General features: G+C 43.7%; 1 long non-coding RNA gene across 1 annotated transcript in view; it reads right to left on the bottom strand.

Moving 5' to 3' along the window:
* Positions 1–10,684: 10,684 nt before the first annotated feature.
* Positions 10,685–14,237, bottom strand: part of LOC138774965 (uncharacterized) — a 37,993-nt gene continuing 34,440 nt past the window's right edge. Inside the window, exons 3-4 of the long non-coding RNA XR_011360446.1 lie at positions 11,394–11,458; positions 10,685–10,774 (exon numbers count right to left, since the gene is read on the bottom strand). This is a non-coding gene — a long non-coding RNA (uncharacterized lncRNA). The remainder of the gene's footprint in view (positions 10,775–11,393; positions 11,459–14,237) is intronic.

Raw genomic sequence — 14,237 nt, 5'->3', positions numbered from 1 at the left:
AAAGTGCCAAGCGGGCGCAGACGAGCCTCAAAGGCAAGGAGCGCAATTGGCTTTTGGAAGCTGGATTTCACTGGAATGGATTTTCAAGGGCCATGTCGCATTTACAGAGCCCTCGTGCTGCCCAAAACACGGAAACCCCCCACAAGTGACCCCATTCTGGAAACTACACCCCTCAAGGAATCTAATAAGGGGTGCAGTGAGCATATGGACCCGTTGGTGACGGGCACAAATGTGGAAACAATGTGACGTGCAAAGTGCAAAGTTCATTTTGCACTTTCACCGTCACAAATGTGCCGTCATCAGGGGTCATATCCTCATTGCACCCCTTGTTAGATGCTGAGGGGTGTAGTTTCCAGAATGGGGCACTTGGGGGGATTTCCACTGTTTTGGCAGCACGAGGGCTCTGTAAATGCGACATGAAATTCATCATCCATTTGGGCCAATGCAGCCTTCAGAATCCAAATGGCGCTCCTTCCATCGGAGCTTGCCCTGCGCCCAACATGACGCTTTATGTCCACATTGTGGGGTAGTTACGACTCAGGGAAAATGCTCTACACATTGTGGTTTTTTTTTTCTCTTTTAACCCCTTGTGAAAATGAAAAATTTAAGGCTAGACCAACATTTATAGTGTAAAAACTGTAATATTTCATTTTCACGCCACATTGTTCCACATTGTGCCCGACACCAGGGGGTCCATATGCTCACTACACCCCTTGTTACATTCCCTGAGGGGTGTAGTTTCCATAATGGGGTCACTTGTGGGGGGTTTTCAACTGTCTTGGCAACACAGGGGCCTTTTAAATGCAACAAGGCACCAAATTCCATTCCCCTCCAAAAGCCAAATGGGCTCCTTCCCTTGGAGCTTCCCTGCACCCGCCATGGCGCTTTATGTCCACATGTGGGGTATTTCTGAACTCAGGGGAAATTGCTCTACACATTGTGTTTTTTTTATCTTTTAACCCTTGTGAAAATGAAAAAATCAAGACAAGATCAATCATTTAGTGTAAAAATGAAAAAGACATTTACATTAAATGTTGGTCTAGCCTTGATTTTTTTTCCATTTCCACAAGGGGTTAAAAAAGAAAATAAACACAAAACGTGTTGGGTAATTTCCCTGAGTAGGAAAATACCCCACATGTGGACATTATGTGCATATGGGCACAGGGCAGCCACCAAGGGACAGAGCGCCATTTAGAGGCTGGAATGGAGGATGGAGGCCATGTCGCAATTAACAAAGCTCCTGTGCTGCCAAGACAGTAGAAACCCCCCACAAGTGACCCCATTCTGGAAATTACACCCCATAAGGAATCTAACAAGGGGTGCAGTGAGCATATGGACCCCACTGGCGACAGGCACTTATGTAGAACATGTGCCGTAAAAATTTAAAATAGCATTTTTTTCATTTTCACGGCACAATGGGGCCGTCACCAGGGGGCCATATCCCCGCTGCCCCCTTGTTAGATTCTTATGGGGTGTAGTTTCCAGAATGGGGTCACTTGTGGGGGGTTTCTACTGTCCTGGCCGCACAGAGGCTTTGTAATTGCATCATGGCAAGTCTCTAATGGGAATGGCGGTCATATCTATTTAGCTGGGGAAAAGGGACAATTCTAATTTATTTGGGGGTATTAGGCCAATTATTAGTTTATAAGGTTAAAAAATGACAGGTGTCCATCAAATTCAACCTGTGTTGATCCAGAGGAAAGGCAAAAAAAACCTCGTGAGGCAGACGACAGTAGCCTCCTCACAGGGGGAAATTCCTTCCCGACTCCATAATGGCAATGCGATAATCCCTGGATCAACATGACCCCCTGAAATAGGAATAAGGGACAGAATTTAGATAATGTAGAACCCCAGTGACGTGTGGTGCGCCTTGAAGCGATCCAGTATGCAGAGGCCGGGGTGATCAGACAGGTGTCCTACTGGAAAATGGTGTCCTTCCTGATCCCCCTGTTACGCCACACTCTGCACTTCTTCTGGGGTCTCCCTTCTCCAGTGTGGGGGACGTCACCTGGAAAATGTTGCCTGGTGCGATACGGGGTCCTTCATCCATCCAGAAGCGCTGGGTCCGCTCCATGGCTGCTAAATATTAGGGCTCTATTACTGCTTCTGATATGTTCGGATCATGCCGCAAGCTACAGTGATTGGGCAGCGAGGGACCGGAAGAGGGGGTGCTGGTATAAAGGTTATACCGTACAGATGGTAACCTTTATCCAGCAGTGGGAAGATCAGTTCCAAACTATCTCCCCACTAACTCCTAGGATGGGGGGAGGGGGCATCTGGGGGCTGGATTCGGGTGTCCCTTCCTTCATACACAAGGGTACGTGCACACTGCGGAATGGCGAAGGATAACCTTTGTGTATCCGCAGCTGGCACCCGCCGGCGGACTGATGCGGGCGCGCGTCTCCGCTCGTGTCACACTCCATTCTATGCATGGGCGGATTCCGCCCTCTGTCCAAAGATTGAATGTGTTCATTCTTTGGACGGACGACGGAATCTGCCCGTGCATAGAATGGAGTCTATGACACGGACGGGGTGGCGCGCCCGCATCAGTCTGCCGGCGGGTGCAGCTGCGGAATGCACAAAGGGTTATCCTTCGCCATTCCGCAGTGTGCACGTACCCTATATCTGTAAGTGTACCCTGAGGTACTCTACAGAGTTTGTAGAATTTCACGCCATACAGTGATATCTTATTGGGACGGTACTGGTGGGAAAAGACGTGTCTGTGGGGCAGCGTACGCTACACTAACCCCCAGATACGCACTGGATGATGAGGACGATGAGGGTGAATGGAGGAAAGAAAGATCCCCCCATTCATCCCACTGGCTGTTTCGGTGTCGGAGGCAATAATAACGTATGTGTCCGACGACGAAAACACCCTGGGGGCCATTTTTATATGGGGATTGGTATATGGGGTATGTAAATGTGTAGTGGTGTAGTGTAAAACTGTATTCTGTGTAGTGTAATAGTGTTTTTTACAAGTCTTTTTAACATTAAGTATAAAAAAAAAAAAAAACTACGCCAAGAAAGGATTTGCTGATAAGTACCGCACATAAGCGGCATTATCAGCAAAACGTGGCTGTAGGATATAGAAAAAAAACACCCTACGCCAAAAAAGGAGGAGTTGCTGATCAGCGGCGCACTTACGTGAGATGCTGATCAGCACTAAAACAGCACTAAAAAAAAAAAAAAAAAAAAAAAAACTTTTTTTCAAACCCTATAGCAACTGACAAGTGTATAATATACACTTATCAGCCGCTAGGGGGCAGTAGGTCCCGAATTCCGGAAATTGCCGATGGGAGCCGAAGCCGGGACCGGCAGAAATACCCCGACGAAGAAGAGGACGCGATCGGGACCCGGAAGTAGCGATCGGGACGCCCGGGATCAGGTGAGTATGTGCCATACCTGCTGGGGACACCTCAGCTACCTAGCTGAGGTGTCCCCAGCAGGTATTTAACACTTTTTGGGGACTTATATCGCTGTGATCACGGCGATCGGGACGTGGCACCTTGGCCGCCATTACTTTTAACAGTAATGGCGGACGGTGCCGTCCTCGGACAGCACCGACCGCCATTTTTTTCCGGGTCATCGATGACCCGGAAAGCTTCAGATCGCCGCTATTGGCTGATCTGAATTGATCAGCCAATAGCGGCGATCGTCAGCACGGGGGGAGTTAAACACCCCCCGTGCCGACAAGCTAGGATGGCCTGCTATACATTATAGCAGGCCATCTTCCAGATCGCTGCATGTGTACACGCAGCGATCGGGGAAACCGCGGGCGTAAATGTACGCCCGTTTGCGTTAAGGCACGGGTTTTGGGGGCGTACACTACGCCCGCGGTCGTTAAGGGTTAAGCTCCATTTACTTCAATGGAACAGAGTTTGAAACCCCACCCAATCTGAAGACAAGAGAGTGGGAAAGTGGCCATTTTTTTATAGCGCTGGATAACCCATTTGAATTATTGACCTTTTAGGAGCTAAGCTGCGGTTATCGGGCACAGCCACAACACAGTGAACAGAGCCATCCTCTTCCATCCCCATTCACTTCGTAGTTGCTGAAGATATGGCTCTGCAGACTAGACACAAGTTTACGCCATTAATGCAAATTTCCCTGAAAACTCTATAAAGCCAAACAAAAATCAGCTTCCAAAAGGCCTAAAAGGGCCTATTAGTAAATGTGCTTCTGAATTTCCAACTCTTTATTCCTGTATATTTGGGATCTGATTAGACAAGTCAGGAAATCCTATTTTTATGCAATTTCCTGAATCTGAATTTCCAGGAAGCAATTCATGACATCCAGGTCGGTTAATCACTAAATATGCAAAAAAGAACACTGCAGAGACACCATCACATGTCTCTACGTCCGTGAACTAGCCAGACCTCCTCCTGGAAGGAAAACCAAGCCAAGGAATATCTCCAATCAAGGAAACCACCTAAGCAAGGTATCCATCCACAGACAGTTGTTTTGGGGTATTTGCCCCTCATCAGTGTGGAGTAGGAATCTGCTAGTGGGAGCAATGACTAGTAAGTGCATGCAAAAGGACACTGGTGGACCACAGAGAGATCAAACAAAAACACAGCAGACACATATGCATATTCAATTTCCCAGGGGGCAATGCTCTAGAATACACTGACGTCAAGACATGTCATGGTGTCTTGGTTGATCTCCCTGAGGTCAACCATCGTCCTTTTGCATGCACTTACTAGTCATTGCTCCCACTAGCCAGATTCCTACTCCACACTGAAGAGGGGCAAATACCCCAAAACAGGTGTCTGTGGATGCATACCTTCCTTGGGTTGTTCTTTTGGAGACATTCCTTGGCTTGGTTGTTCCTTCCCAGAGGAAGGTCTGGCAGTTGACCGATGTCAAGACATGTGATGGTGTCTCTGCAGGTTAATCACTAAAGACTTAAACTATGGCTGTTCAACCTGCAACTTACCAGATGTTGCCAAACTACAATTCCCCCCATGTATGCTTCTTAGATACTGGCCTATTTGTGACATTTTAGGTTATACATAGGCTTAACTTGAGCAGGGTTATTTAATATATAGTGTGAAATACTGCATGGTAAAAGGCTATGCTCGGCTTTATACTCCCATCCCACTGATGCCTACTGTATAAGTAGTATCATACAATAAACCTTGCATAGTCTAATCCTCCAGTCATATTTCCTTATATTAGTTCCTACTTCATGCTGATTTACATTTGGTATACAGTACATAAAGAGCAAAACAAAATAAACATTGTAGACTGTATCCAAAGGTCAATATATTTATATTGCAGTTGCCTATATTATCTTCATAGCATACTTGTGTCTTTAAACAGTCACAGTCATTTCAAACTATTTCCACATATGATCGCTATGGCAGAAACTCCTTACACCCTGCAAACCCAATGCATCAATAACCCCTCTTTCCCCCTCCCCACATACCATCTTATCTATAGCAGTGTATTGTGGTGTGTTTTGCTGTGATTAGCTAGAGGTATGCACAAACACAGCGGGCTGTCGTGGGTTAGATGTCCAATGGGAAAGCATTTAAAAAATAGAATAGGTAAACTATGTTTTAGACACTCTACTCCAATTCTGACTTGCTGACCAACACTCCACGCATGACTACAATGGTGTCTGTCTTTCTGCCTGCATCAATTTACATCTGGTAGGCAAGCAAGTAGTATATAAAAGAAAGATTATGACTTTATAACTTCAGGATCAGACCCTTCACTGTTGCCACTATTATTACTAATATAAAGGTACAGTTATTCGCTGTAAAAATACCAGAGAGAGAAAGGACAAAAAAAAACAACAACTGATATATCTGTACAGAAAAGCTCACCTCATTAATGCTAACTTCTGCTTCCACATACTGCAATCCTTTCTGAATAATAGAGATTAAAGCAGCAGGTGGCACAAGGGCACCATTGATATTGGATTGGCTGATATGGCTTTCTATACCAAATGTAAAAGCGGAATGGGAAAATCCTATAAGGGAGAAAACACATGCAGAAAATAAAATAAAAAGTGACCTTTTGGCATATCCAGGAATATGTTTTCTATATGACTTTATCAAGCTTTTCTATGCAGAGGAAAAAGAAAGAAAAAAACCTATTGCTCAGGAAATATTCCATAATAGTAGTCAATAACTCATGCATTCACCAAGGAATACTCCTTTGCATATAGGTGGCATATAGCTCAGATGTGTCTAATACACCATAAAAGAGAGCATACGTATAATCAACTCCTGTCTCAACAAGCAATTGAAGCCCCTTTCCCTTTTTATTAACTTTGTTGCATATTTTGCTTCAAACAGTATGGCTCTGTTCAAACTACTTATCACTTCCATTCCAAATGAATGGTCCAAACTGACCCCAATGGGCCAATTGACTTCTGAAACCTGTCAGATTTCAGCTATTTTCACAAGAAAAACACTAGAGACTGCATAGTTGTGGTAAAAAAAACAATCAACCAAAGTGCCAGTGTGAACAGAGCTACAAAATATTATTGTACAGTGCATTTGAAAGCTTTCACTCACTTTTTTGCATTAAGGGCTCTATACACAGACAGATTTATCAAAGCCAAAGCTAGGAACAGACTATAAATAGAGAATAGCCCATAAAGAAAATTCTGAAATTTCTCCTTTTCAATTCCATTCCAAAAATCAGTGTGTTTAATAGGGCCTTTAGCTATGTTTTGACTGTGCTAAAATAACATTTGGCTGCAGGCGGGGGGGTTTGGGGGGGCTGGGGAGGAACATAATAAAGACATTTTACTTACCTCTCTTTCGCGCAGCATCACATCACAGGCTCCAGGATCCCGATCTGAGCTCATTTTCCAATGTCGTCAGGACCAGTGGAAAATACCCGACCTGGATCACCAGCTCAGCCAATCAATGACTGCAGTGGTGTCCCAACCCAGTCAATGACTGGCTAAGCGGGTACCCATCAGCCTGGTCATGACGTTGCTGAAGCAGGAGACCGCGGAGGCCAGTGGGGGTCCAGGCACGGGACAGGTAAGCACAGTGTCTATTTATCCCAACACCCCTGCCTGTAGCTATATTTACTTGTTGCCTGGAATACCATTTAAAAGGAAAAACTAAAATTGTTATTTTTAGTTAGTTAGTTTACCGTTTTAGTTAGTTATGCTCAGCCAATCGCGGCTGAGCAGCTGATGACGCGGCATAGGGGGGCCGGCATGAGGGACGGATGGAGCGGTTCAGCCGACCTCCCGAAGATTACATCATTGTCCCAAGATGGCTGGCGGGGACACGAATGCGGTCTATATACAGTGGGGAAAAAAGTATTTAGTCAGTCACCAATAGTGCAAGTTCCACCACTTAAAAAGATGAGAGAGGCCTGTAATTGACACCATATGTAAACCTCAACTATGGGAGACAAAATGAGAAAACAAATCCAGAAATCACATTGTCTGATTTTGTAAGAATTTATTTTCAAATTATGGTGGAAAGTAAGTATTTGGTCAGTAAAAAATTCATCTCAATACTTTGGTATATATCCTTTGTTGGCAATGACAGAGGTCAAACGTTTTCCGTAAGTTTTCACAAGGTTGGCACACACTGTTGTTGGTATGATGGCCCATTCCTCCATGCAGATCTTCTCTAGAGCAGTGATGTTTTGGGGCTGTCGCTTGGCAACACGGACTTTCAACTCCCTCCAAAGGTTTTCTATAGGGTTGAGATCTGGAGACTGGCTAGGCCACTCCAGGACCTTGAAATGCTTCTTACGAAGCCACTCCTTCGTTGCCCTGGCGGTGTGCTTTTGATCATTGTCATGTTGAAAGACCCAGCCACGTTTCATCTTAATGCCCTTGCTGATGGAAAGAGATTTGCACTCAAAATCTCATTATACATGGCCCCATTCATTCTTTCATGTTCCGGATCAGTCGTCCTGCCCCTTTACAGAGAAACAGCCCCAAAGCATGATGTTTCCACCCCCATGCTTTACAGTAGGTATGGTGTTTGATGGATGCAACTCAGTATTCTTTTTCCTCCAAACACGACAAGTTGTGTTTCTACCCAACAGTTCCACTTTGGTTTCATCAGACCATAGGACATTCTCCCAATACTCTGCTAGAGAGCATTTGGATGATCCAGAAAACTTCAGACGGGCCCAGACATGTACTGGCTTAAGCAGTGGGACACGTCTGGCACTGCAGTCCCTGGCGGCATAGTGTGTTACTGATGGTAGGCTTTGTTACATTGGTCCCAGCTCTCTGCAGTTCATTCACTAGTTCCCCCAGCGTGGTTCTGGGACTTTTGCTCACCGTTCTTCTGATCATTTTGACCCCACGGGGTGAGATTTTGCGTGGAGCCCCAGATCAAGGGAGATTATCAGTAGTCTTTTAGGTCTTCCATTTTCTAATTATTGCTCCCACAGTTGATTTCTTCACTCCAAGCTGGTTGCCTATTGCAGATTCAGTCTTTCCAGCCTGGTGCAGGGCTACAATTGTTTCTGGTGTCCTTTGACAGCTCTTTGGTCTTCACCATAGTGGAGTTTGGAGTCTGACTGTTTCAGAGTGTGCACAGGTGTCTTTTTATACTGATAACAAGTTTAACAGGTGCCATTACTACAGGTAATGAGTGGAGGAAAGAGGAGACTCTTAAAGAAGAAGTTACAGGTCTGTGAGGGCCAGAAATCTTGATTGTTTGTAGGTGCCCAAATACTTATTTTCCACCATAATTTGCAAATAAATTCTTACAAGATCAGACAATGTGATTTTCGGGATTTGTTTTCTCATTTTGTCTCTCATAGTTGAGGTCTACCTATGATGTAAATTACAGACGCCTCTCATCTTTTAAGTGGGACAACTTGCACTATTGGTGACTGACTAAATACTTTTTATCTCCACTGTAAGTATAATGCACCAACACTTTCTAGCGTGCGTGGGTGGGTGGGGGGGGGGCGACACGGGGAAGGGGGCCATTCACATACATAAACACACATTACAAAGTTGCATAACTTTGTAATGTGTGTTATTTTGTGAATAAATGATTAGCGCCCCACTACACCTTTATTAAAGTATTGTATTGCCCCCCCAAAAGTTATAAAAATCCCCAATATACACTTATTACAGGAAATGCTTATAAGTGCTTTTTTCCCTGCACTTACTACTGCATTAGGCTTCACTTCCTGGATAAAATGGTGATGTCACGACCCGACTCCCAGAGCTGTGCAAGCTGTGGCTGCTGGAGAGGATGATGGCAGGGGGACACTGAGGGACACAGGGCACTGGAGGGACACTGAGTATCCCTCTGCCATCATTCTCTCCAGCAGCCACAGCCCACACAGCTCTGGGAGTCGGGTCGTGACATCACCATTTTGTCCAGGAAATGAAGCCTTGATACAGCAGTAAGTACAGGGAAAAAGCATGTTATTAGCATTTCCCGTAATAAGTGTATATTGGTGATTTGTATCACTTTTGGGGGGCAATACAATACTTTAATAAAAATTTTCACGGGACTTCTCCTTTAAGTGATATGGGGGATATTAAAATAATACTTAGGCCATGTTCACAAACAGTACTTTTTTTTTTTTTTTAACTAAAGAACGGATGCAGTTTTTAATGTGCCTGACCCGAGTGTGGACTGATTTCCCCACCCAAAAAGCACTAATTTTGGCAGTAGTGTCTCATTTCCACTGTCTTCAGCCTGGCCGGGACTGCATTGAAACGCACATGCTGTACAGACGATGGTGCGGCCATGCAAATGATTATGTCAATTAATAACTTCCACTGTTCCATGAATAGCGGCCGATATCAATCTTCCATGCACACACAGATGCACTCTGTTCATCTGTGGTGTGTATGGAAATCAATGCTTAATTGATTTCTATACACTCCTTCAATGGGCCGTATGGAAATAAATGTTCCTGCGGCTGTCAGGGCTCTGAAGGCCGCAGGAACATGCAAACAACTGACGGTGTTCGGCCCGTATAAAAACGGCCGTTGTTAAGTTATACTGTGTGTCAACATAACCTTAAGATAACAAAATTTGAAAATAGACAAATGATTTGACTTAAAAGCCTTCTGAACGCACTGTATGTATATCAACCTTTTAGGGATGATGGTCGTCACAGTAGCCAATAAGGTTAAAGGGGTTATCCAGTGTTGGAAAAACATGGCTACTTTCTGCAGACACAAAACAACTCTCGTCTCCAGTTTTGCAGCTCAGTTCTATTGAAATGAATGGAGCCTAATTCAATCCACATCTGAACTGGACTGTAGACAACTGTAGACAAGAGTTTGTCATCTCTGGAAGTAAGGGGCCATCATATTCTAACACTGGATAACCCTTTTAATATTTTCAATATCATGCCATTTTCCAGCCATGAGGTATGACACTTCTATATGTAAGTATGTATAATAAAGTATCGAGTCAAATTTCTTATGAGAAACAAGGCAATGGTCATAACTGATAAGAAAGAAAAATGTAGAATATATTGAACACAACAAAAGAAACAAGAGCAGAAAACACTAATCAGTAGAAACCGGGCACTGCTGGCATGGCAGGGGGGGGGGGGGGGACAAAGAACTTCAATTTAAACCAGTCAAAGCCCATAGATATTAATTCACAGCTGTTAACGTTTGGCTTTTTTTTTTTTTTTTTTTTTTTGCAATAAAATGTCTGAAGTCACTCTTACAGTGAAACATTACTCACCCGATTCTTGCCAAGTATCTGTATACCAGGAAATTGACCTCATCACTGCTTATACTCATCTTTATGCCCACTTAAACCATGAGGTCACAGCAAACTGCAGTTATTTCCTAAGAAAGGAATGAAAGGCAAAATATTATTTTCAAAGTACAGAACTGAACTGAGTTTTAACAGAACACCACATAAGGCTGTATTCAAACTTGTGTTAGTGTATCTTAAGGTCTCTATCTGCACCTATTTGATTTATTGGCTAAATTAGTGGTGCCCGTCCCTTGCTATATGTATTTATGTGTTAGTGCATCTATCATATATGTTACACTAAAGCTGGTCAAACCCACAAACACAGTATAAGGTGTATGATGGCCTTCAGACGCTGCACCGACAGATGTTGCTGCTTGAGATGAGGGTCAGGACCAATGGATTTCCACTCCCCAAAATAATTACATAACAGTGACTGCAGAACTGCTTTATTCTACCCATAGCTATCAATAGCAGTAAGCGGACCTGTTTTATGCCCACCCACCCCCTCAACTGTGCCTTGTGCGGCAACTTGGTTTAGTGGCCAACAAAGGCTGGTATTGGGAGTTAACAAAACACCATCCTCCTCTTAGGGATAGCACACTGAACATGAACAGCCTTATAAATATGGGGCAAATCAACATAAAAAAATAAATAAATTATATATTATACACCCACAGCCCACAAAACAAAAACTCACTGTCGACTCACCAGAGAAAACAGATAATCTCCCAATTGCTGATGATAATGCCCGGAAAATGTAAAATAACAGCTACCTGAAAAATACAAGAACTATACAGTTTATATATATTACTAAACTTAGGTATGAATAGCACTATAAAATATAGAGTGAGTTACTGTAAAAGCAGCTGCAGACATAAACCAGAGCTCCATATTGTCAGATCGCCTACAAGAGTGAGTACCACTTACATGATCCAGCAGATTACTTTACTGAACATCTCCATGCCTAACCCATCCATTCTGTAAGCTTTTAGCAGAAGCAACACTAACATCATGCACATCCCAGCTCCTGTTCACATTTAGGCCTTATCCCCACAGTTCCTAGCACAGTCCGTATATATGGCCAGTGTGCAACAGATCAGATTGTTGGAATTCCCGGCATTATGTATCATTGTGATACGGGGAGTTTTGAAACGTTTAAATCTTTGTGGTACTGTAAGGACACAGCTGTGTGGCACAGAAAACTCCAGACTTTGGGTTACATTAGCCTGATAAGAGGCCAAAAGAGTGTTCTTTCACAGTTAAGTTGCTACTTTGTAGCGATTTAAATATGTCTCCATATACAGAACTGATTATAGTGCAAGAGCATGCTTGCTTTTAAAGTGAACCAATCACCAGAAAATTGTGCCTGTACCTAAAAAAAAAAAAAAAAGCCCCCTATTGTGCCTGGGATGCTGAGGAGGAAGGTATCGTTCCCCTTTAAATACAGTCCTCCCTAATTCTGTTTAACTGTATGGACTTCTGTTTATAGTACCCAGCCACACTGCAGTCAGAGGGCATGCTTGCCCTGCACTTTTTCCAGCAAGATGGTTACTTTTCACTGAGTTTGGTTATTTACCAGCATCCAGATCATGAAACACTCGTATCCTGCACACAAATGTCAATCAAATATATACATTTAACACTGTACTTATCCTAAACATACTCAATCTTTAGCAAAAAAACAAACAAAAAAACAAACAAAACGGACTGTTTCCTAGCAACACCTAAAAGCAACTAGGACATTTCGGACACATGGATTTTTCAGCAGGTCAGAGGGCCTGATCAGCCAACAAATGAGCATTTTTCAGTGCACGGGCTGTGTGCCAACATTATACAGGAAAATATTGGCATATTTGGCTGATAATCGCCCCATGTAATAATACAGCCCTAAATGTAGAATACTGCCAGGAAACAAGGGTCCTCTGACCGGTGGTGGGCACATTTAAGAAGAGACCAAAAGGGAATGCATGGCTTCTTGTTGCTCTTTTCAACAAGTTTATGGGAGTCAGAGGGAGAGAAACATATAGACACTTCTCACCTTTGTATAGTTCTTCAAGGGAATGTGTCTTCTAAATTTTCTTAGTGACATGCTTTACAGCAAGTCTCATGGACATAGATGACAATAGGAAGACTCTGGTCCCTTGAGATGAATGTAAACCATAAGGATATAAACACACACACCGTATACGCAGCGTATTTACTGCTGCGATACACAGCAAATACGCAACAAATTAGATCTAAATAACTGAACACAGCAGCAAATCTGCTGCAGATCTGCTGCGTATACGGTGTGTGTGTTTGTACCCTTAGAGTGTACTCTGTAATCTTTAAAAAGGTCATTCCACAGGTAGCTGCTATTGTCTCCTCTTTCTACTGGTGTCGCATTTCTGCAATTCTCTACAGATCACTTTACAGCAGTCTTCTCTTACACTACACAACAGGAAGTCCCAGCTTAGTTTTAGCCCCAGTGGTGGGAATGAGACCTGCAAGATCTAAGGAGTGCTGCTGCTAATGGACAACTCCTCCTTGTCTCCCCACCTTTAAACCCTTTGAAGTACACTCCATCCCTATCTACTCCCCCTCCAAGTGGTCATGATTTACCGATCACCAGGCACCACAACTACCTTCCTTGACTAATTCACCACTTGGCTATTGCACTTCTTCTCTACAGATATTCCTATCTTCCTCATGGGCAAGTTCAACATCCCCATCGACACATGCCAAACAGCTGCCTCCAAACTCCTATCACTAAACTCCATCCAGGGCTGCTGAGTGGTGATTGGGGGAAAGAAGAAGAAAAAAAAAAAAAAAAAAAAACACTCCAAGGAAGACTTCCAGACATACAGGCAAGTATTCCTCAACTTCAAATCTGCCCTTATCTCTGCGAAACATGATTACTTTACTTCCATCATATCCTCTTTGTCTCGCAACCCTAGGCAACTGTTTAACACCTTCAGCTCCCTTCTCCAACCAACAATTTCTTATCTAATCCGAGGAGTTTGCCACATTCTTCAAACACAAAATTGATGACATCCAAGAAAGTTTCACCTTACAGTCGCCTCAGATGCCTGTTCAGTGCTCTTCCCCACTAACTCACCTCTCCAAACAACTCTCCACATCACTCCCCTCACCATCTGTGCACCTTATCCCCAACCTTACCTCAGCGTTTGTACCAGCACTAACTCATCTCTTCAGTCTATCACTAACAACTGTAATTTCTCCATCTTAATATAAACATGCAACCATCATACCCATCCTTAAAAAGCAATCCCTTGACTCTGCCTTCTTATCCAGCTACTGCCCCATCTCATTTCTACCCTTTTCCTTGAAACTTCTAGAACATGTCTACCATGAACTATCCTCCCACTTTTCATCCAACTTGCTCTTCGACCCCTTACAATCTGACTTCTGCCCCCTCACCGAAGTTCCCAATGGCCTGTTAAATGCTACAGTTGACCATTCCCTCCTCCTACACTCTTTCATCCCTTGGTTTCACTAGCTCATCCCTCTTGTGGATCTCTGCTTCCCTCTCTAACTAAACTTTTAGTGTCT

The sequence above is a fragment of the Dendropsophus ebraccatus genome, unplaced genomic scaffold (genome assembly GCF_027789765.1).
Source record: "Dendropsophus ebraccatus isolate aDenEbr1 unplaced genomic scaffold, aDenEbr1.pat pat_scaffold_1166_ctg1, whole genome shotgun sequence".
NCBI lineage: Eukaryota > Metazoa > Chordata > Amphibia > Anura > Hylidae > Dendropsophus > Dendropsophus ebraccatus.
Note: the sequence above shows the minus strand (reverse complement) of the source record. Positions and strands in the feature narration are given on the sequence as shown.